The sequence below is a fragment of the Saccopteryx bilineata genome, chromosome 4, assembly GCF_036850765.1.
Source record: "Saccopteryx bilineata isolate mSacBil1 chromosome 4, mSacBil1_pri_phased_curated, whole genome shotgun sequence".
Taxonomy (NCBI): domain Eukaryota; kingdom Metazoa; phylum Chordata; class Mammalia; order Chiroptera; family Emballonuridae; genus Saccopteryx; species Saccopteryx bilineata.
The window spans coordinates 284687397-284710069 of NC_089493.1; the positions used below are offsets into that span (position 1 = coordinate 284687397).

Here is a 22673-nt window from a genome sequence, read left to right on the forward strand (position 1 = left end):
ACCAGTCTGGCACAATCCACGTGGTAAGTGCTCAGTGCTAAGCGCTCAGTCCACAGTGGCTAGCCAACAAGACAGGATGTGCTCCATTTTACAGATAAGAACGCGAAGGCTCAGAAACGTCAAGCGGCAAGCTCGAGACCCGTGAGAAGGGAACTCAGTGGAGACTCCTACCGCATCAGGACCACAGCCAGCTGCCTTGTCAAATGAACCATCACTGCAGAGATCTGAACACAAAACTCTGACCCCACCCATCTCTTACCCGTCTCCTCTTCCAAGTATCCTTTGCAGCTCAGGAAGCAAAGCCCCCACCACGGGCTCCCTGTGTTCTGTCTCCCCTGCCGTGTCCCATGGGTCTGTGTGCCTGTGTTAACCTTTTGTCTGGGTGAAAAGAATGCCATTAGAAGCCATGTGTTTGTTGAATTTAATCTGTGTATCTCTTGAGTCTGTATCACTCCGCCAGAGTGTCTAGGACCTGGATGAGCCTTCAGGGAGCACTCCGCACACGTGTCTCCTCCTTGTCAGCACGGAAGTGCGTGCTGGGGGTAGCGGCGGCGTGGTGACAACTGGAAAATGAGTAGTGCAGAAGTATGGAGCAAATGAACGGGGAAATGTATCGTCTATGATAAATATATCTCCGAAGAGCCTTAAAAGAAATCAATGAAGCACAACATCAAAGTCTCGGGGACTTATAAATCAGCAGACGGATAGACAAAAGTGCATCTGAAATCATTCAAAGTGCACCAGAAATCATTTATGTCTGAGTAATTAGAACACATTGGAACAACTCCGTGCCATTGAACTGAAATTGAGCAACATAATGTTTATGAAATCCCTGTGGACTCGGGGAGGAACACAAGAAAGATGGAAGCTGCATTGAAAATCCCCCCCACCGGCCCAGGGCCCTCCTGCACCAACCCCAGAGGAGCGCAGCTGGGGGGGGGGGGGGGAGGAGATGGGGTTTGTTTTGATCTATGCCCAAATTCGCTTTGTTCTTCCAGTTTAAAAATGTCTGCAGTCCCGGTCACTGAAAGAAACATGCAAATCCCAGGCTGCAAGTAGCAAAACAGGATCCCCTATTCAAGCCCCACTTTCCAACCTAGAGGGGGTATTAGATTAGACAGAAAAGAGACATGGGAGCGTGAGGACACACGAGAGTTTCCCAAAAGAGGCGGTCAGTCTCTAATTTAAAAAAAAAAAAAATAGGGTAGACTTGCTTCTCAGGGCTCCTACAGGATCTGACCTTCCCTCCTGTAGCCCCCGTTGAGAGGAGAGGTGATGGGACATTGAGACCCTGGAGAAGGAGAAAGGAAGGTGACGTAGAACGGAAACAGAAACTGCAGACCCCCATCTGCAATCCCATGCATTCTGACTCTGGCTGCAAAAATGACCCCACCCATCCCCTTTGATTTGGGGACTAAAATAAGGACCAGGCTAGAATTCAAACATGGAGGCGCACAAAGGCGCACCGGGGTATCCAGTACTCAACTCAACAGTAGAACCGGCCCCGTAAACACGGCCCCAGTGTGGCCCCGGTACCAGATGGCTTCCTCCCCCACAGCGATCTGAACTTGTCCTGTGAGCTGGACCTGACATATTCTGGCTATCACCCGGCTCCATGTTGGGCAGATATGGTGGAAGCAGAAGAGCCCTGTGTGCATGGGGTGGGGGGCGGGGGGCACACGCTGCAGCCTACATACAGAGATGTCTTCTTATGCTCCCTCTGCCGAGAACCAGAAGGTTTCTGTTTGGAAATCCATCTTCAGCTGTGCAAATGCAAACAGACTGCAGGCACACGTGTGTTCTGAGACCCCTGAAGGAGGCCCACCGGGACAGCAGGTGGGCATCCTGCTCACGCCTGAAGGAGACCAACGACTGCTGTCCACCGGCGGTTCTCCATCTCGTGGGCTCTGTGACTCGCCCCCATTCCAGCTAAGGCCCCTCAAAGGAGTCAGACAGGATCTTCACAAAATGCAAACTGGATCACTTCCTGCAAAAACTTGCAAGACATTTCATTGTTTTGGGACAAAGGCCACTGTCCTCCCATGACCTGGGAGCCCTGTGTGGGCTGGCCCCTGTCCTGTCAATTCCTTTGTCGTCATTGAGGATGCAGTCACTCGAGCTGACCTCTGACAGTGCCTGGAAGTGACCACACCCCTCTGGCCTCAGGGCCTTTGCACATATTGTCTCCCTGTCTAAAATACTCTCCTCCCTGACTTTGCCCTGAGCCTGAACTCTTTTTTTTTTTTAAGTGAGAAAACAGGAGATAGACAGACAGACTCCCATGTGTACCCCGGCCAGGATCCACCCAGCTACGCCCATCTGGGGCCAATGCACAAATCAATCAAGCTATTTTTAGCACCTGAGGCTGACATGCTCAGACCAGCTGAGCTATCCTCAGCACCCAGGGCCAACACTTGAACCAATGGAGCCACTGGCTGCAGGAGGAGAATAGGGAAAGAAGAGGGGGCAGGAGGAGAAGCAGATGATCACTTCCCCTATGTGCCCTGACCAGGAATCAAACCTGGGATGTCCATATGCTGGGCCAATACTCTATCCACTGAACCAGCCAGCCAGGGCCCTGTACTCTTTCTTGAGAGCTCAGCTCATGCGTCCCCTAGTGGGGAATCCCAGACATACCCCACTTCTGGGCCAGGTGTCATTGCAATAGGCCATCCTACAGCCACGTTCCTCCTTTGGAGCATTTGTTTCTGTAGATCCTCTTCAGTGAGATCATCTGCTTAACGTGTCTCTGGCACTGGACTGCAGTCTCAGATGTGTCATGGCTCACCTCTAAAACCTCGGCGGCCACACAGGGCCTGACACATGGCTGGTGCCCACTGCTGGGTGGATGGAAGGCTGGGCAAATGGATGGGTAGGTAGGTGGTAGGGTAGGTAGATAAATGGATGAAAGAATAAACTTTTGTTGACATTGGTTTCTGAGATCAATTATTTTTATCAGAAGAAGTTGAGGACATCAAAATACAAAGCAAAAGACTACGAAGGTTAAGAAAAGCCAACGTCAGAGCTTAAGGAGACAGCAGCAATGATGCTAATGGGGAGACAGGCCCCCGAATTAGAACATGCTGTGCTCCGACCCGGCGCAGGACCTGGGTGGTGTGGGGCTTGCAGCGAGCCGCTGGGGGGGATGCCGGGTGGGTGAGGGTTTGGATTCAGGTCGTGAGGACTCACTTGATTTGTCCAAGCTCTGGCCTGGAGTAGTCCACCTGGGCCAAACATCTCTAAATGGCTGTCACCTGCCAGTATTCCAGGATTATCCCGCCCGTTGTCCCCACATGAGGAAAATAAAACCTTGGTGGACAGAAGCCTGGAGAACGGCCTCCCCTTGGCCTCCAGCAGGATGACGTGCCTCTAACGCAGGGAACGCAGGCACCCACAGTCCTCTGCCATCTCAGACAAGCCAGCGAGGACAGGCCTTGGCTCAGTGTGGTTTGCTGGTAATAGTAGAGACTGATGGCATATTGCAAATTCACATTTAGAATACATCTGTCCCCTCTGTAAAATGAGATGGCATCTAGCAATCCAGGTAATGAGCATCCAACGTAGATCCAAGCCTCGGGCTGGGAGCCAGGGGCCAGGCATGGTCCAGCATGTCCAGGTGGTCTGGCCCATTTCGATGCACATCACAGAGCCCTCTCCCCTCCCTCCAGTCATTTTATTTCTTAGCAAAATCATTACCGAGAATATTGAACTCCCTTACAGAGACGTATTTACTCCCCTATCTTCCCTCCGTCTCTCTTGATTAAAAGCTATGTGTGATATTTGTAGTTATCAAACATCAATATTTGGCATGGATTTGTGGAATGGAGATGCGGGGGAGTGAAAGGAATCCGGCCATTTCTATAAAGGGTGAAACCTTGAGCAAACAGACTGCATTTCTTATTAGGGGCACCAAAGAGCAGAGGCTCATTTCAGAAGGGACGAGCCGGACTGCACCCCAGCGGGCTCTGAGAAACCAGCGCTCAGGGCTCAAAATTAGATTCCTGATTTCATCAGGGAAGGCAGCTAGCTACCTTCGGAGGGGACACCAGGGGGTGAGACTTACGCTGCCTGCCCGACAATGGTGAGAGCCGGCTGAGGCTGCAGCCCGTGTCCGGAGGAGCAGAGATAACGCCAGCACTCAAATGGGGCGCAGCTGAAACAATAGTAATAGGAAGAGTTTCGCTTCCCGGTACCCACCCTCAAACCTTCACCCGTATGGACTCATTTAATCCCCACAACGGCCTGATCTATCCACTCCGTTTCACAGGCATGAAAAGTGCGCACAGGGTGCTCAACCAGCTGCCTGCCCAGGCTCCCACAAGGTGTAACCGGCAGAGCTGGGCGTCAGTGTCTGCAGATGTGCCCAGGGCGGTGCGTGTGACCACTGCACCACACTGCTCTCCATCATGAGGTCGCTCCCGGACACCGGCGTCTGCGCAGCAGGGCTGGGTGCTCAGGATCCACGGGACACTGTGGTGGCTTCAGACCTGCTGTCACGCTGATGGCAGCCCACCGTCACAAGCGAGTTAATGGCCTTCACCGGGTTGACAGAGACTCGGTGTGCCCCTCTGTGAACGGGCGTGGGGATAACCACCCCTGCCCCTCTGGGCTGCTGTGCCAATTCACAACCTACGCTCTCAGGTGGCACTGACTGTCGTTGCCGCTTTGTACAACCACTTTGGAAGACTTTCGGGCAGTATCTGTGAAAACAACACACGGGTCTATTCCATGACCAATCAGATCCATCCCTCAGTATCTGCCTAAGAGAAATGGGTGCACCTGTCCACCAAATAACAGGTGCCTGAGCGTGCACAGCCCCAAACTAAAAAACAACGCAAATGCTCATCGGGTGGGAGAGAATGGATGAATCAATCATGGTACAATGACACAATGAAATACCACTGGACAATTTAAAGTAGAACAACACTCCCACAGTCAGTACCAGGGCTGACTCCCTTAGGGACGCTGTTAAGAGGAAAGAGAACGGGGCATGTGTGCTGTAAGGGGCCCGCCCGCATGTTCACGAACAAGCAGAATCAATCTCTGGTGGTAAGAATTCGGAGAGCAGTCAGAAAGAGGTCGTATCGACAGGGAAGAGACATGGGGGAGCTTTGTGGGGTGCCCCGAAATCAATAAGACGGCTTCTTTCACCACCTCATTCATTTCAGCAATAAGCATGTACTGAGCGCCCCCTCCCCACAGGAGATGGGGAGAAGACGAGACCTTCCCACCACCCAAGTTCAGCGCTAACATTGGAAACCTGTCAGTGTCACCGTGTCCCCAGGGGGCCCAATCACCCTTAGGGATTTGGGGGAAATCACTAAAAAGAGTCCCCCTTTGTCAGGCAGAGAGCAGTGGGGACAAGCGGCAGGGATGCTCGTCAGAGCAGCAGACCTCTGCCCTCGCTGTGCCCGAGGTCACGGGGGCCACTCAGCATTTCATCCTGGCGAGCCCGGCTTGCTTTGATCAGGATCACGTGGGCAGAACCATGTGCAACACTTTGAAGGGAAAGAATTTAAGCCTCCGTGTCTCACTGCCCCGAGTATCAGCTTTGTCCTTCTGCTCCTAATGCTGTTATCTCGTCCGCACACTCGGTTTTCTGCCGAGCAGACGCTATAGAAAGGCGTATTAGCAAGGAGAAGCCGAGCGTGCAGAGAAACCTGGGTGTTGAGCCGGTGACCCTGCTGCTCCCGAGGCCTGCTCCAGGGCGGCGGCGACCTGAAAAGCGCCCGAGAGGAACTGAGGCTTCCTCCGGTCGCTCAGCCTCCCGAGTCAGGTCCCAGGGAGCTCTTTCTAAAATGCAAATCGGATCAAGATAATCACTAGCTTAAAACCCTCCAGTGGTCCCACACCGATCTCTCGAGCATAAACCCCACTCCTTGCCTCTCCTGCCCATCTCCCATCTCCCCTCCTCCAGAACCTCAGCCATGGCCATGCTGCTCCTTCTACCTGGACCCCCAGCCCTCACAAGCAGTGTGAACACTCCCCTCCTTGTCCTTTAAGTCTCTAAGTGTCACCTCCTCCATGAAGCCTTCTCTGACCACCTATTTGTGTCACCACCAAATTTTCCCTTCTGTCTCCACTACCAAGCAGTCGGTCTTGCGCCTCAGTGACAGGTGTCCTTTTACTCATTTTTTTGTCTTTCCCCGTAGACTGTAAGGCCTTTGAAGGCAGGGTCTGGGTCTAACTCATCTTTGTACGTTCTAATCCTTAGTAGGGAAGACAACACGGTTTGAATAATGGGCCGAGGGCGAGAGGGAGGGGTAGGTGAGAAAGGGAAGTGAGGAAGGAAGGAAGGGAGGGACGGAAGGCAGAGGGTATCTAGTGGCCAGGGAAACTCATGCAACCAGTGGGATTGAGGAAGAATTTTTGCACAAGGCTTTTCTGATGGATCTTGATGGGCAATTAGGAATCTGGACGGTTAGATCTGAGGGGAGAACTCGAGCAGAGGTCCCGGTCAGAGAGCATGGCTCATGGGGTCTGGAGGACGAGGGTTGGTGGACCGGCGAGGTGGGGACTGGGACCATTTGCCAACATGGGATCAGAGGACAGCACACTGTGCTCTCACCACTAGTGATATGTGCTCGAAAGGAGAGAGTCAGCTCAAGCAGGTGAGAGGGGCCAACTGCTAGAGGTGGATGACTGGTTAGAGCCGGTTAGATAATCCAGAAGCCCTGTAATGAGAACACGGACCAGCGAGGGAATTGCAAAGGGACATGTGAGGACAGCAGTGCCCTTGGCCACAAAGAGAGGGAAGTAACAGAAGAGGTGGGCTTGCCAGGCAGTTCTGTGTTGGCTGCCATGAGTCTCCATGAGACACCTGGCGTTGGGATGGCACCTGCCCACCCTGGCCCCCTCTGTGCCCAGGTAGACGTTACTAATCAATGGTGCCACTCCTTCCTGCTAAGGACAGCAATGGCCAGAGCACTGCACCTATTTGACTGGCATCTCCAAAGGGTGTCACCTGTTTCCCGTGCCTGGTCACAGGCGTCATAGCCTGGGGTCAGGGGGTGGAGAGCTAAAAGAGCCCGGCTGACCTTCATTTTCCAGATGCGGAAGCTGAGGTCACTGGAGAGCTGGTGGCAGAGGCGGGGACGGACCCCCACTGCCCCGCAGCTCCCGCTCACACGCTCTGCCACCTCTTGGGCTGTCAATCAGGGCACTGCAGCACCCACAGTAATTAGGAGCCTGTAAAAAAGACCAACGGACCTGCCTCAAAAAGAACCTGGCTCCTTCTGTTTTTTCTTTTAGCAGCTGGCAGCAGATCTTCATCAGTTCCCAGCGGAAGTGAAGGCTGGGTGAGTGGTGCGGGGTGTGCGTGCGCAGGGGTGTGCAGGAGGGAACGGGACCACACTTCCTTCCTCAGGCTTCACATCCCTCCCTCTAAACAGCATGGACCACTTTCGCTCCATTCCAAAAGGTGGCAGCATTCCATTAAATATTCATTTGCTGCTGAGGCTGCTGCAGGGAGCGTCCCACAGAACTGACATGGGGAGGAAGTTAAGACGCCCAGATGGTGGGAGGTCAGGACGGCTGGACAGCCCGTCCTGATGGGGGCGCTGTGAGCGCGGTGAGCCCTCTGCTGGGGGATGAAGGGAGGGTGCTGGATGGAAGACGCTGGAGAGGTGCCTGCGGCCCCAAGACGCACCTCAGTACTGTGCCGGCACAGCAGCTGGGGGGCACGTCTCCACCCGACGCCAGGTATCAGCCCCTCCTCCAGCGTGTAAGACCTGTGACCCGCTTCTCCCCTCCAGAGAAGGGGACGAGGATGCCACCCCATGATTATGTTAGAACGTAAACACAGAAGACACCGTCTGGCTAGCGTGCCCTCGGGAGACCCTGGGACTGGCCCTGAGGAAGTAAGCTGCCATCATGGGAACTGCCCCTAAGGGGGCCACGTAGCAGGGAGCTGTGGGCCGCCTCTGGGAGCCAAGGGCCTCTGTCCTACAACTGCAAGAAACTGAAATCATCCAACAACCAGTGAGCTCAGAAGGGGACCCCATGCTGCAGAGGAGCCCCCCAAACCCCGCTGGTCCTTGATCACAGCCTGTTAGACACCGGGCAGAGGGCCGGCGCCTGCACGCGTGGGTGATCAATGGGTGTTGTTTTAAGCGACATTTCTGGTGATTTTTTATTCGGCAAAAGAAAATGAATACAGTCAATTTCTGTTACAGAAGAGCGTGGAGGTTATAAAATACGGCTCTGAAATGAGGCAGAGCAGAATGGAAATCTGGGCTCGGCCACTTAACTGCACTATGTCTCCAGGATAATTGAGGAGGAGAAGAAATGAGAGCGGTAATGTTCTTCCGGCTGGGGCAGCGAGCGGCCCCTCCGCCCGGTGTAGGACGCGTCCGCTCCAGAGCCAAGGCCAGGACGGAGGGGACCTCTGCACGCTCGGGCCTCACTTCCCAAACGCCTCTCATCATGTGAACATCTGACCCCCGATGACCCCAACATTTAAAGACAGTTGTATATCATGTGTCCAGGAGATCACCTCCACACAACCACCGCTTCGTCTGGTACCTAAGCAAAACTCCGGCCCGTTCTAATATCCGAGGAGTGCGTGGCTGCCTTGGCTGAATCGAGGAGCAGAAAGGTTGGTCTGCAGCCTGGCACCCTCCGGGGGGGGGGGGGTGTCTTTAACAGGTACCTGACCAGCTGTGATTTTTCACCTCACCTGCTGACTCCAGAATCAGTCCCACATCTACGGTGTTCCCAGAAATGTCGCTAGCACCACGGAACAGAACCAGGTGGCTGCACCCTCCGCTGAGCTCAGCTCAGGAGACGGTCTAATCCGGGTGGAGTCCCAGACCCACCACCGACCAGCTGGAAGACTCCGAACTGGCCGCTCTCCCTAGAGCATGCTCCCTTACCTGTGAAAACGGGGGAGGGGGAGTTCCCCCCTCATCGGGCTGCTCCACGGCACAGGAAGAGCGTGCATTTGGGAACACTGAGCACGGGCCAGGTCCTTCCTAGATGTCCAGTAATGCTAGCCGTCGTCCTTATTATCACGTCCGTATTCTGGACGCAAGTGCATGGCCCCTGCGGTATCCGGGGAAGGACCTTCCCAGGAGGGGCCACTAAAGTGGGACACTGGCGGTCAGAAAGTGCAGAGCTGGCTGGCACCACAGGCCAGTGCAGAGAAAGGGTGGTGAGGTGCCAAGGCCGGAGGCATCCTGCCTCCTAGGGCAGCCAAGGCCCAAAGTGTGTCTCCAGGCCCTGCTTCAGGGTTGTAAGCCTCCTTTCCCTCCCCTAAAAGGACCACAGCATCTCTGTAACAACTGAGAAGGAAACTCTAACTAATGCCATCAGGTGTCCTGGAAACCTCCCTTTCATCTTATAAATAATCATTGTAAATATTATTATTATTACTACTTTTACTAATGAAGAAGATAACCAATCATATATATATTTATATATATATATTTATATATATATAAATATATATATATATACTAAAATCAGAAGAGTCAAAAGAAAAAATGCAAAACCCAACAATTTAGCTTAATTTCCCATCTGCCTTTGGGACATCTCTGCGCATTCCGAGAAAGGGAGACGTCTGAAGGGAACTGCACGAATTGGGATCGTATGATATATGCTGTATTTCTCACTCAACATTATGTCACGAGCATCTTTCCAAGTCAATAAACAGAAGTCCTCGCCATGGAAGTCAAGCAGCACCTTGCCATTGGACCTCACAGATGTACAGAATTTATTTAAATAATCCCTTATTGATGGATCCAGAGGGTGTATACCTTTTAGGTCATTATTTTTGCTAATGCAATCATCCTTCCAAAACTACACAAACACTGCGCTCACGTGTGTACACTTTCACATGGGTAAACACCTCCAAGTGTGATTACTGGGTCAAATAGTGAGCTCCTTTTATGCTGCAAACACAGGAGATACACTGCCATCCAGAACGGTTGGTCACATACATGACTGCTACTCCGCTGACCCCTGGATTCCAGCCAGGAGGACCCAGAGCAGCAGGCCCTGGGAGGATCAGGGCTGGGGAAAAAGAAGAGGGTTATTCACAGCATGGATCTTAAAATTCTGCAGCCTCCAGTGATGAAACAAGCAGAACAGAATCTTGGTTTCCAGTCGAGAGAACCCATCAGTCAGCCTTACTGAAGTGGCGCTGGGAGCCAGGAAGACCTGCCCAGAAAATCTAAAACTCCAGGGGGCGCTCTTCTAAACTCCTGGAAAATGCAGCTCCCAGCCACCTTCAGTCCTATTGGGGGCAGCCACATTTAAAGTGGGGAAGTCCTCTCCCTACTTTTCAGTTATTTTTCCCTTTAAAAGCTTCTTCACGGCGCCTCCAACTTCAAGACTCTCTGGTGAGTCACGTTCCTGTTCCAGGCTTCATTTTTCCATCTGCAAAATGGGTTTAGTATCTTTAGGCTTTCTTTTCACAGACTGGGTATGAGGTTACAAGAGTCTTGTATGGAATTATAACACATAGCTATTTTAAGACTGTGGAAAGTATGGTAGGCAACCTCCAAAGTGGCCCCAGTGGTCCTCGGGGTATTTACGTCAGTGCGTGGTCCCCTTCCACACTTTCATCAGGGTTGGTTGGCCTGAGGGATAGAATGTAGCAGAGTTGGCAGCAGGTGACTTCTGAGGACAGGTCATAAAAGGTTCTGCCTCCCTCTCTCTCCCCCTCCTGCTCTGCTTTCTTACCCCAGAGGAAGCGAGCTGCCAAGTCATTAGGACATTGAAGCAACTTTATGTCCACACCTGCATGGGAGGAGCTGAAGCCACCCGACAGTAACATTACCCATGAGCCATCCTGGAAGTACATCCTGTAGCCCCAGTCCAGCCTTCAGGTGACAGCAGCCCCAGCTCATGAGGGACCTGGAGCCACAACCATCCATCCGAGCCACTCCCAGATTCCTGACCCACAGAAACTGTGAGATCATGTTTGTCCTTTTAAAAAACCACTAAGGTCCAGGGTACGTCTTGATGTTGTAAGAGATAACTGAGACAGTTTCTTGCTCCATGGATCATTTTGACTCTACAAAGTAGGGAGAGTGTCTCACAGAACTGGCGTGAAGCTGCAAGACCGTTCTCCGAAGACAGACAGGGCCAGAGGGTGCGCCCAGCCTGTGTGACTCTGGGCTCATTACCTCACCCCCCACCCCCGGAGTCTTGGTTTCCCCATCCATCAGACGAACATGAAAACAGCACTAATGGGGCCACTGAGGGAACTTAATGAGATCAGAGATGAAATATTTAGTCAACCTCAAAGTGGGACAAAAAAACTCAGTTGTACGGCTGTCATTTGTGGTCCTCTTTCCTCCTCCTCCTCCCCCTCCTTCCCTCAGCATCACAGATGAACGCTTCCTTCAGGCGAGCCAGCAATCCGTTTATCATAGAAACCCAGCCCCAGAAGTCACTTTGGGGAAACACAGGCCAAGAGATGTGTTCTCAGAGAGTCCGGTTTGCACCACGTATCAGCACAGATGGGGCAGGGAGTAGGGAGTGCGCCAGATAGGGAGCTCACGCGCGCGCGCGCGCACACACACACACACACCCACACACGACCACGGCCCACGGCCGTGCCAGCGTCTTTGGATGAAGGACTTGACTCTCTGCCATTCACTCATCATCATCACGGTGTCTTTCCAGATCTACGTTATTATCAGTTCCAAACTCGCCTTCCCATACTCTTTCTTTCTTTAAATCATCTCACTGTCTTTCCTTAAATATTTTCAAAAGAAGTTTCGTATCACCACTCTACAGGGAAAGCCCGTATCACTTGCTGTGGAGACCATCATAAAACCAAGGGCATAATGATTAGCACAGACCTACAACACCGGAAGTCTGCCTGCCCTTGCAAATCTCCGCACGGCCACCAGCAATGCACACACACACCGCCCTTTGGGAACGGATCACACAGTCGCCACACCTGACGGCCCGGGGCAGGGAGCACCTCTGGGGCTGTCATCTCTGCCTGGATGACAGATGGAAACACCCAGTATCCGCATCTAGCACCACCCAGCCACGTGCCCCTGAGGACCTCCAGTCCAAGGCCACGATGTGGGGCCCCAACACCCTCAGGAAGCATCCCTGTCTTTTCCGTGGGGACACTCAAATGATGTTAAACTTCCTCCCCATTTCCCAGCAGCTGGGGGTTCATCCCCACATCCGAGAAGTACAGAGACTAGCCCGTGGCCCCCGCCAAACCCATCACTGCTCCCCCAGGTCTGTTCCCAAACGACCTGGCCTTCCTGGAAAGGGTGGTGCTGGGCTTTCCTGTCAGACACCACCCGGGCTGAGACTCCAGCCGGCCGGGGTGTCTCCTAATAGAAATTCTGTGAGCACGCGGGAGCCTTGATTCCCCTCAAACCCGGTTTCTGCTCCAGCAAGATTGGTTTCAGGTAGAAACCGCTCCCGGTGATTGATGATGGAGACCGAGGAGGCTGAAAACGATGCAAAGGCAAGTCTCAAAATCTAATGTGGTCAGCGAAACGCCTCTACTTACCAAGTCCTGCGGGCTGTCCCCGGCGCTGCAGAGGGGGGCTGGATTTTCAGAGGTGTAGTCCTGGCAAAAACAAAGCAGACACAAATAGGTGGGGGAACCGAAGTTGGGAAAGTAGTTCCAATTCGAAGTAACCCTGAGTCTCTCGCCACCTTTAGCCACAATACATTCATTAGTAGTCTCCCTTTCTCTCTCCCTCCCTCCTTCTCTCTCTCTCTCTCTCTCTCTCTCCCCACCCCTTACACCTGTACCACCCAATGTCCAATACAGCAGCCAGTGGCCACACACGGCTTGTCTAAATTCAAATGTGCGAGAAGTATAAATTACACACTGAATGCTGAAGACGGTATGGGAGGAAGAAAAGGAATGTAAAATACCTCATTAATATTAATATCTCATTAATATTTTTATATCAATTACGTTAGAATGATAATATTTAATAATATATAAAAATAAAGTGTGTTATTATATTTAAATATATAAAAATATTATGAATATTTTAAATAAAATGTATTGTTACAATTAATTTTATCCGTTTCTCTTTACTTTTTAATGTGGCGACTAGAAAAATTGTAAATTGCCTCTGTGGCTCCGGTGACGTTTCTGGTAGGCAGCACTGGTCTAGACTTTCCTCTGAACGTGGGCAGCCCCCAGCCTGGGGACACAGCGGTCCTCAGAGAGCCACACACATGCCACCCGCTTCCTGGGTGTGGGGGCTGACGTTCTGCTGTTTAACCCCAGCGGCAGCTGGTGTGCACCGGGCGCTTCTGATGCTGTCTGCTCGGTACCCTGGGCATCTTCTTCTCTGACCCTCGCTGGGAGGTGAGAAGGAGGTCTAGTCCCATTTTACAGGCAGGGAAGCACAGAGAGGCTGAGACCTCGGCCACAGTAACTCAGCAGAGCTGCAGCAGAGCCAGAGCCTGGGCCAACAAGATGCTAACGGGGCCCTGGCCGGTTGGCTCAGCGGTAGAGCATCGGCCTGGCGTGCAGGGGACCCGGGTTCGATTCCCGGCCAGGGCACATAGGAGAAGCACCCATTTGCTTCTCCACCACCCCCTCCTTTCTCTCTGTCTCTCTCTTCCCCTCCCGCAGCCAAGGCTCTATTGGAGCAAAGATGGCCCGGGCGCTGGGGATGGCTCCTTGGCCTCTGCCCCAGGCGCTAGAGTGGCTCTGGTTGCTGCAGAGTGACGCCCCGGAGGGGCAGAGCATCGCCCCCTGGTGGGCAGAGCGTTGTACCCTGGTGGGCGTGCCGGGTGGATCCTGGTCCGGCGCATGCGGGAGTCTGTCTGACTGTCTCTCCTGTTTCCAGCTTCAGGAAAAAAAAAAAAGATGCTAACGGGTAGATGTCAATCATCGGGATCACGTTCCCCGTCGGGGGCCTCCTCTGCCTCTCCGTGAAGCACAGGACACAGGACCCTGTTACAGTCAGTCACCATCCAGCTTGGGGAGGCGGCCCCTGCCTCTAAAGGGCCAGCAGTGCCGAAGTTCTGAATTTCTTTCCTCTCTCTGGCCGGGGGCCTCCCCTCTCTGCATCCCCGAGCCGAAGGTCCCCAGAAGCCCGCTCTCCTGCTTAGCCAGCTGTCCCTCGTGGTGCCACACTTCCATGTCATGTTAGTGAGGAGGGACAAGGACAGCCTTCACCCCTAGGGACGGAGATGGCACAACTCAGTTTGCGCTCCTGGGAAGACTTTCTCCGCCCTCCCCGTCACCTTTCCACCTTTCCGTGCCCTGAATTCTGCATGCACCCACCTGGGTTGGCCGCCCCCCACCCCGTTAGCGCAGTCCCTGTGTTATCCTGAACAGAGCAGCTGACTCTGCGCCCAATCGCCGGTGCCCACTTCCCTTCTTACCCCGAACACAGCAAGCAGCACATAGGTTCTCAGTCAGATTTGGGGAGGACACCAACGAGACAAGAGATGATGTCTCTCAAAGAGAAACTGTCACCCATCACCCTCTGAGGGTTTGTCACCAACTGGTGTGAGCTCCCAGAGAGCAGTGGCAGGTGGCATTGGAATGTGGCATTCTTCGCATAAAGATGATCTTTAAAGGGTTTATCTTTCAGGTTAATGGAAGGCCAAGACCAGGCTAATTAAAGCCTCCTGAGCAATGGGCAGAAGGGGAGTGGGTCTGGGGCTAGAGCCAGTGAGACCTGCCGGGACCCGGCCTGTGAAAGACAGGTGGGATCAGCACTCTAAAGGTCTGCCAGGCCACCGGGGCCCACTGCACTCCACAATGTCCTCACCACACGGGTGTGAGGCCCCTCACACAGTCTAGATTCTGAGAGGAGGGCAGGCTGAGGAGCCCACAAGGCCAGATCAGGGCCCCGAGGTGACCCCAGAAGACATGCATTTCCACCCCGCCACGGAGAGTCCATTTTCCAAAGCCAATAACCAAACTAACTCCTTGATGCATGGATCGGTTAGGATGCAATAGAGTCAATCAGGTCATGTAGAGCAGTGGTCCCCAACCTTTTTTGGGCCACGGACCAGTTTAATGTCAGAAAATATTTTCACGAACCGGCCTTTAGGGTGGGACAGATAAATGTATCACGTGACCGAGACAAGCCTCAGGAGTGAGTCTTAGACAGATGTAACAGAGGGAATCTGGTCATTTTTTAAAAATAAAACATCGTTCAGACCTAAATATAAATAAAACAGAAATAATGTAAGTTATTATTTATTTTTTCTCTGCGGATAGGTACCAAATGGCCCACGGACCGGTACCAGTCCGCGGCCCCGGGGTTGGGGACCACTGATGTAGATGACAAGTCAGCTCAGAGTAGCGGTGATGAAGACCTTTCTAATTTTGACCCAAAGCCCATACAGCAAGTGATTCAAATTTTTTGAATAATAATGTTTTCTGCACAAAAAAAATAAAACCTTAAACAAAGTATGACACAAGAAAATATGAAAAAAATTATAACTTACTGAACAAAGGGTAATTTCCTACATTTATAAAGAGCTCCCCAAGTCAATAAGAAAAATGTCAATGGAAATCAAATAGGAAAAATAAGCCAAGGAGACACACAATTCACAAAGGAGACACATTAAGAGATCCTCTACTCCACCCATAATAAGAAAAATGCAAATTAAGATAATATATACTTTATTTTATTTTATTATTTTTTTTACTGAGACTGGCAAAGAGGAAAGTTAGGCAAAGCACTGAGGTGGTAGGAGCACAGAGGAACATGCATTCTGACCCAGAGTGGAATCATGCCTTGGCCAACGTTGGAGAAGTTGATAACATTCGAACTAAGCAAGTTCATTTCTTGAAATGTCTGCTATAGGTTTGCACATGTGGAAAATGATCGATGCCAAAGATAGTCATTAAAGAGTTTTTCTTTTTAATCACAAAATACGGGGAGAAACACATATTTCCATTACTCAGAGACCGTGTAAATAAGTTAGGGTGCATCCAGACACCCTCGGTAAAATAACAAGGCAGCTCAGTATGAAAAGAAAGGGACAAACAGCAAAATGCAGAGTGGTATGTCTAGCATGCCACAATCTGTTTGCTGTTTTAGGGGAATGTTCATATATAGCATATGCACTGACATCTCCAGAAGATTGTTGTTTTTTTTCATGCTTTTAAAAATAGCATATTTGGGAGAGAGGAACTGGCTGAGCAGGATAAGGTAGTAAGAAAATTCATTTCATTCTTCTGACTCTTAATTGTGCACTCTGGGTATGTATTTTCAATTGAAAATATTTTTTTCAGGCCCTGGCCAGTTTGCTCACTGGATAGAGCCTGGCATATGGACATCTCAGGGCACATAAGAGAAGTAACCATCTGCTTCTCTCCCCTTCTGTCTCTCCCTTCTCTTTCTCCTCCCCTCCTGCAGCCAGTGGCTTGATTGTTTCAAGCGTTGGCCCAGGTGCTGAGGATAGCATGGTTGGTCCAAGCATCAGCTTCAGGTGCTAAAAATAGCTTGGTTGATTCAAGCATAACACCAAAAATGGGGGTGGCTGGGTGGATCCTGGTTGGGGCACATGTAGGATTCTGTCTCACTATCTTCTCATTTAAGAAAGAAAGAAAGAAAGAAAGAAAGAAAGAAAGAAAGAAAGAAAGAAAGAAAGAAAGAAGGAAGGAAGGAAGGAAGGAAGGAAGGAAGGAAGGAAGGAAGGAAGGAAGGAAGGAAGGAAGGAAGGAAAGAAAGAAGGAAGGAAGGGGAAAAAAGAAAGATTTATTTCCCTGGTTGGGGCACATGTAGGATTCTGTCTCACTATCTTTCATTTAAGAAAGAAAGAAAGAAAGAAAGAAAGAAAGAAAGAAAGAAAGAAAGAAAGAAAGAAAGAAAGAAAGAAGGAAGGGAAAAAAAAGAAAGATTTATTTTACCTTAAAATTTTTTTATTTTAAAAAGAAAACTAATTTAAGAAAATAACACATTAGCAATACTAGCAGAGAGCCCTTTGGGTATGAAATTCATTTCTTAACATTTTACAGAAAAAAATTGAGCTCACACAATGTGGCAAATGATTTGAGATTTCTTTGAAGGGCAAAAGCCCTGTCACTGTGGTCTGAATACAGAAACATTACCATTAATGGTTTTTACCCAGAAACGGAAATATGTGGCATACAAGCTATATTTGCCTTTTCAGTTCCCAGGGCAGACAGCACTAATCAAGTGCTGAGCCCAGATGCAATAAACAGGATCCAATCCAACATACTCAGATATACCACCCATCCACACACATTGACAAGTCAGCTGAAATCAAATCCTGCCCCTAGGTAGGGTGAGGAAGCCACAGGGCAAATCCAGGAAGATGGTCTCCATTCACACAATCCCTCAGCAACCCAACCAGGGCCTGGGCACAGGTTTCTGTCACCAGCTTCTCACTGCCCCCACCAGAGCCTACTTTCTCACAGCAGCCTACTTCCCAAGGCCCAGCTTCTGAAAATGTCAGCGGGGCCCCACCTGCCATCCCCAGATCAAACCACCCAGAGCCCTTCTGAGGAAACGCCAGTTAACCTTCAGCAACGAATTCAGGCTCCCTCGTTTCCCCCAACTTAGAAAATTCTGTGTAAATGTCAGATTAAGCTCTTCATTCCTCTGCTTTTAAAATGAGAGATAAAATTTAGCTCCCTATTCCCAGATGTTAAAAATCTCTGCTTCTCCCCAGGGCAAAGAAATCAATGTGAGTAAGCTCTGTATTTTTTTTTCTTTTTTTTTTTTTTGCCTTGGAACACGACCACTTCCAGCAATTTATTTGACTGACTATGCCTTCTATTACCATGTAAATTGTTTCAGACTGCAGGGGAAAAAAAAAAGTATTAATCTCCTCTCAGTAAGTCATAAAATAAAGAAATCAATTTCAAGGTCAATTTAGCCCAAATAACACCTGCTGCCCTTTTTTGTAACATGCAGACTCCTCTGAAATGCTAGGCTGTTGTCTAAGGCGTCAATATGCAGCTACAGAAAAACGCGTTTCGCATCAGTCAGGGAAGCCGCAGGGGAGGCTCTGCCCTGTGGCCCAATGGCTCTGGGCGTGAGTTTGGGGAGGACAGGATTAACAGGACTCAGCACTGACCCTCTGCAGACCGGGTCAGGGAAGTAGAAGGAGAACAGCAACAGGGTCCGAGTTGGGTTCCAGAAAGGAGTCTGGCTGACTTGCTGTGTGACTCTGGGAAAGTTACTTAACCTCTCTCTGAACTTCAGAGTATGTAGCTGTAAAATTACTTAAAATTAGATGAGGGGTAGGTGATCTTACAGGACCCTTTCAGCTCAGTCCTTTGTGGATTTTGTCAAAGGTTAGACACCCAGGAGAACTAGTCTAGACGGCCACGTTCATGCAGTTACCCTTCATCAAGAGGCGGGTAGTGAGCTGGTTAAGGGAACAGGCTCTGGAGTCTGACTGCTGGTATCTAAACCGTCTTTCTGCTACTTGTGAGCTGCATGACTTTGGACAAAATACTTACCTCCTAGTCCCTGAGTTTATTTTTCTGGAAAATGGAAGTAAAGACATGACCTGTTTCTTCAAAGAGAGAACTATCATACTCACTCAGTTGGGTGAGTAAACTGGACTCAGGGAAGTGGCGTGACTTGCCAAGGTTTCATAACGTAGGCAGCTCCAGGTCTGAACCCTGGTACCTATGCATCCAAAGCCATTGTGCCATCCCCTAGGCAACGCTGTTTTCCGGTTTCCCAGGTCCCGTGGTGGAGAGGGTGCCACAAACCCCAGAACCCCAGGCAGGTGATCATAGCACACACAGGACTTACTCCTGCAAACCCTATGGGTAAGCAAGATATTTCCATAGCACACTCCTATTTCCTCCGCCAACATCCCACAAACCCACCTGTGAGAGGTCGCAGAATGGGGCCAGCATCTCCCCATGGGTGGAACCTCTCCCATCAGGAGATGCTTTCTCCCTAACTCACTCCACACACACCACCCCAACCCTGGCCGTAGATAGCCTCACATAATATTTGATTTTTTCCCCCTTCTTTGCCAAGTGAGAGGAGGGGCAATAGAGAGACAGACTCCCACATGCACCCTGACCGGGATCCAGCTGGCAACCCCCATCTGGGACCAATGCTTTGCATATCTGGGGCCATGCTTGCAACAAAGCTATTTTTAGCACCTGAGGTGGAGGCTCCATGGAGCCATCCTCAGCACCCAGAGCTGATGTGCTCAAACCAATCGAGCCATGGCTGCAAGACAGAGAGAGCAGATGGGTGCTTCTCCTGTGTGCCCTCACCAGGAATTGAACCTGGGACACTCATATGCAGGGCTGATGCTCTACCACTGACCCAACCGACCAGGACAGTATTTGATTTTTCAACCATCTAGCAGATTGGCCAGGTGCCCCTTGGAGCCACAATATCCAGGTGGTCCCAAACCATCCTCTCTTCATTTCAGCAAAAGCCAGCCCTGTATTTCTGCCTGCCCATCCAATCCGTTACCAAGACTTACTGCCCCACCAGTGAAATGTCTCCACCTGCAAACTGCCTGTCCCACTTTGGCATCCCAGTGCTCCTGCTCAACCTCAGATCACTCTCACTGCGGTGGTTTCCGCCCAGGGCTCCCTGACCCCGCCCTCTCTCCCCCACAGTTCATTCTCTACTCTACAGCCAGAGGAGTCATCTTCCAGTATGAATTGGTTCATGTCATTCCCACTTAAACACCTTTCCACTCCCCGCCCCCATGTCCCTGGAACTTTGCAGTGCTGCCCATCATTTATGCGGGGGCTGCAACGAGGACTGCAGTCCTTGAATATGTCACTCGGTCATGGAGACACTGCACAGACCGCATCTGACGATGCTCACTCTGACGCAGCAACAGTGGAAGCGCCCAGCCCTCCTGGGATGCGATGTTAGAAAAGCAAAGCCACAATTAACTGAGCACGTACTAAGTGCTCTAATGTACGATCACACAGCGAGGTCAGTGGCAGAAGCTGGAAGGGGGACTGGGCTCTGGGCCACAGTTGTCAGTCACTTTCTCTAAAAACAGCTTTATTGAGATAAAATTTGCGTAACATGCAATCCACTCATTTAAAGTGTATAATTCAGTGGTCTTTAATATATTCACAGATGCATCCAACTACTACCACCCTCATTTTTAGACTATTTCATCACCTCCAAAAGAAACCCTCTACGTTTTCATTGGCACCCCCTTTCTCTTCAGACCCCCACCCTCACTACCCAATAATCTACTGCAGGGGTCCCCAAACTTTTTACACAGGGGCCAGTTCACTGTCCCTCAGACCGTTGGAGGACCAGACTATAAAAAAACTATGAACAAATCCCTATGCACACTGCACATATCTTATTTTAAAGTAAAAAAACAAAACGGGAACAAATACAATATTTAAAATAAAGAACAAGTAAATTTAAATCAACAAACTGACCAGTATTTCAATGGGAACTATGCTCCTCTCACTGACCACCAATAAAAGAGGTGCCCCTTCCGGAAGTGTGGCGGGGCCGAATAAATGGCCTCAGGGGGCCGCATGTGGCCCACGGGCCCTAATTTGGGGACCCCTGATCTACTGTCTGTCGATTTGCCTATTGTGGGTCTTCATACAAATGGAGTCACGTGACATGTTGTGTTTTGTGACTGGCGTAATGTCGCTAAGGTTTAGTCAAGCTGTAGCATGATCAGAACTGCATTCCTTTTTTTAATGGCTGAAGAACATTCCATTTTATGGATAGACCACATTTTGTTTATCTACTAATCTGTTGATAGGCATTTGAGTTGTTTCCTCCACTTTTTAGCTGTTATGAATAATGCTGCAGAAAACATTTGTGTAGATGTTTTAACGTGGACATATGTTTTCAATTCTTTTGGGTGCACACGGAGGAGTGGGGTGGCTGGGTCATATGGTAACCCTGTTTAATTGTTTGAGGAACTGCCACACTGTTTTCCAAAGTGGCTGCATCATTTCACGAGCCCTCTCGAGAGTACGAAGGCTCCAGTTTCTCTATGCTCTCATCAACACTTGTTATTAGCTGTGGTCTTGATTCTAGCCATCCGTGTGGGTGTGAAGTGATATCTGGCTGTGGCTTTGATTTGCATTTCCCTGATGGCTAATGATGTTGATCATCTTTTCATGCGCTCGTTGGCTGTTTGTGTATCTTCTTTGGAGAATTGTCTATTCAGACCCTTTGCCCATTTTTAAATTGAGTTGTCTTTTTACAAGTGAGTTTTAAGAGTTCCTTATATATTCTAGATACAAGTCCCTTATCAGATGTATCATTTGCAATTATTTTCACCTGTTCTTTGGGCTGTACGGTTACTTTTAAACAATGCATTATATGAACGCAGCCTAGTTATGCCTGTTGCCTATAAACAATCAATGTGGCATGCCACAGCACTTCTTCGGAGCTTTCTATGCTGGTACCCCCTGGGGGTTAGGACTTGGAATGTTTTGGGGGTCACTATTCATCCCACTCAACACACAAATAAAAAATGCCAAGACTTGACCCCACATATATCAAGTCAGATTCTGGTGGTGATGCAAGAGTTTGGGGAATTTTTTTTTAAGTGAGAGGAGGGGAGATAGTGAAACAGACTCCTGCATGCATCCCAACTAGGATCCACCTAGCAACCCCCATCTGGGGCTGATGCTTGAGTCAATCAAGCTATTTTTAGTGTCTGAGACTGATGCTCAGAGCAAATGAGCTATCCTCAGCTCCTGGACTGATGCTTGAAACAATCAAGCCACCGGCTGTGGGAGAGGAAGAGGGAGAGAAGGGGGCGTGGGAAAGGGAGAGAAGCATATGGCGGCTTCTCCTGTGTGCCCTAACCAGGAAATTGATCCCGGGACATCCATAAGCTAGGCTGATGCTCTATCCACTGAGCCAGCCAACCAAGGCCAGTTTGGGTAAATCTTAGATCTCCCCAGGTGACAACAGTGTGCAGCCAGGTTGTGAATCACTATTCTAAGCCCCAAGTAAATGCTGTGGTGGTCCGGGAAGGGGCTGTCTTTTGAGGAGTCAAGGTCACCCCATGGGTGGCAGGACACTGGCCAGTAACAGTGCCAGATTTTCCATTGTATGATCCTATGATTCTCACTTACCATGGCAGCTCCTAACCATGCTCTCTCTGCTCTCTCCAAAGAGAGGCGAGCTGAGATACAGGATATTCACAAATTAAAAATAGCCAAGTGCTGAGGGTGGCCATGGATCTGGGACAAAGTCTGCCAAATTTAAAAAGCCAACCAATTCGAAAGGTGGAGACAACCCAAGTACCCACCGACCAATGACTGGATAAACTATAAATGTGGTTTAGTCATTCAGTGGAAGGATATTATTCAGCCATAAAAAGGAATAGAGTTCTGATAGATGCTACCTTGGGTGAACCTTGCAAACATTGTGCTGAGGGAAATAAGCCAGACACAAAAGGCCACATACTATATGACTCCGCTGGTGTGAAATACCCAGACTGGACAAATCTGTAGAGGCGGAAAGATTACTAGTGGTTTCAAGTGGTCGAGGGAGAGAGGGGAAGATGGGATAAAACTGCTTCATGGCCCACAGGGTTTTATTTTGGGAAGATGAGTATGTTTGGAACTAGGCAGAGGTGATGGTTACACTATACCAGGGGTCCCCAAACTACGCCCCGCGGGCCACATGCGGCCCCCTGAAGCCATTTATCTGGCCCCCGCTGCACTTCTGGAAGGGGCACCTCTTTCATTGGTGGATGCATCCTGTGCTCCGGAGTACTGTATGTGGTGGCACCGCAAAGCG

General features: G+C 50.3%; 1 long non-coding RNA gene across 1 annotated transcript in view; it reads right to left on the minus strand.

The window, feature by feature from the left end:
- Positions 1–22673, minus strand: part of LOC136333430 (uncharacterized) — a 539264-nt gene that overhangs the window by 231084 nt on the left and 285507 nt on the right. The window contains exon 2 of the long non-coding RNA XR_010731033.1: positions 12488–12547. This is a non-coding gene — a long non-coding RNA (uncharacterized lncRNA). The remainder of the gene's footprint in view (positions 1–12487; positions 12548–22673) is intronic.